Below are 2,304 nucleotides of genomic sequence, written 5' to 3'. Positions count from 1 at the left end.
TTGATAGGACTAGAGAAATGCAGGATGGACTCAAAGACCGAAGGGCGATGTCGATGTCGAGGCGGTGCTCCAAAGCATACATCGTGACCGATGGGGTAGCCGAATCTTGGCTTGCCCCTAGTGACTATGGGTAAAATACACGCAATAACAATCTTATAAAGAATGTTCTTGCGGGTAGACATGCGTGTGGCATCGAAGATGCGCCGTAGAGGAGCTCGGGGGCATCAAGTAATACGATATATCACTTCAACCGACAAATGAGAGAATGAATCGGTGAAGGGCTCAACAACTGTAGAAAAACAAGTAAAGGAGCTATCGAAGCCCGACACTCTAAGAAAGATCGAAGAATGCTGGGAGTAAACTCAATGTCGACACCACCTACACGAGAGACCCATGCACGACCTCCGCTAGCACTAGGATGCAGATTGTTGTAGAATTCCTTACACAAATCCAGATTTACCATATGCATGCAATGCACTAACTTATCCAACCCAAAGTATAGAATAGTGTCCATGATATCCAGTACAATCTCAGTAAAGTAAGTCCGATTCAGATACCGACAGGGCATCATAGCGAAATCAGTGCTCGCGAACCGTTGTCGTGCGGCTTCGGAACGAAATCGATCCGCCGAGGGAACGGGAGCGGACTGCCGGGAGGTTCCCTCACCAGCCCTGCGTTTTTGCCTAACCCTAAATGTAGTAATGCAATGCATATGATCCAAATACAGCCCCAAATGAAAAGAGCACAGCAAGAACAAACATAGAACAACAAAGTATTAGGGTTTAGATCACAACTGAACTTGAGGAAAACGTGTGAGAGGAATTACCTTCGTTCCATAGCTAAGAAGCAGTCGTGGTGAGCAAAGAGGGAAGAGGACTGTCGTTGAGAGGCAACAGGAGAAACAAAATGGGCAAAGAGGGAAGATAAGGGCAGATCAAGGAAGAAGATGAGGTTTAGGAGGCCGGAGAAGACAAGAGACGTCGACAAGCCGCCTGGAACGCAGGCGACAGCAGGCGGCGGAAGGAACTAGGGTTTCCATCGTGCCGCCGCCGTGCGGATAAATATAAAGACGTGAGGACCAGTCGACTGGTACCTAAAACAGAAACATACAGAACCATTCTGTTCGAAAAATTTACTGTTACCAGTCGACTGATACCAATATTAGCCCATTCTGACCCGAATTTCAGAAACTCGCTAATAATTCTACAGACTTCAAAAAAATCTCAAATTTTGCGGAGAGGTCTATTTGAATCATGGTTACTTGGGAAAAATATACAAAAAAATATGTCTATCACAGATCCCAAGATTGACACAAGTTTCAAAACTAGTTAGATTATGTAGTATATTCTTGAGTGAAAGTTCCAATTAGGACTTTCCTATAGTTGTTGTACCTATATTAGGACAAAGTTCCTTTCTTGCATGTGTTTATATGGTATGTTGCCATGTCAGCTTGAATTGCATACAATAGGGTATGATACTTGTATCTTTTAAGGAAATATCCAATCATGTTCAAAGAGTTATGTACACATTAATTTTGCACAAGCCTTCCCAATGATTAGTCCAATTAAGGATCAATGTGACTAGATGTCATATTGGCTCAAATTAATGCATCATAACTAATATGGTGAACCAAATGCATCTTCCTAATATCTCACATGATGTCTAAATACAAACAAGTCATCCTAGGTCTTTGTGAGATACATTCAAGTATGTAGTTACCTTTTAAATTTATGGGATCATGAAAAGCTAAATCCATTATTCTACAAGGCACAAACCAAGCTCTCTTCTAATAGAGATAAACTCCGCTTCAGGTAAAGGTTTGGTAAAAATATCGGCAAGATTAGATTTGGATTCAACATAAAGTAGTTCAATGTCTCCTCTTGCCACATGATCTCTAATGAAGTGGTGTTTTACCTCAATGTGCTTTGTTCTAGAGTGATGTACCGGATTTTTGGTTAAATTAATGGTGCTCACATTATCACATAAGACCTTGACCTTGGAATAATGTAGCTCATAATCCTCTAAGGTATGCATCATCCAAAGCAATTGGGCTACACAACCACCCATTGCCACATACTCGGCCTCGGTTGTGGATAATGTCACACAAGGTTCTTTTCGACTACTCCAACTTACAAGAGAAGGTCCAAGAAATTGACATCCACCGCTAGTACTCTTTCTATCCAATTTGCAACCCGCATAATCGGAATCGGTATACCCAATTAAGTCAAAATTTCTAGTTCTAGGATACCAAAGCCCCACATTAAGAGTGCTCTTGATGTATCTCAAAATTCTTTTTACCGCTAC

The sequence above is a fragment of the Zingiber officinale genome, chromosome 5A (genome assembly GCF_018446385.1).
Source record: "Zingiber officinale cultivar Zhangliang chromosome 5A, Zo_v1.1, whole genome shotgun sequence".
Classification (NCBI taxonomy): Eukaryota; Viridiplantae; Streptophyta; class Magnoliopsida; order Zingiberales; family Zingiberaceae; genus Zingiber; species Zingiber officinale.
This window is presented reverse-complemented; position numbering follows the sequence as displayed.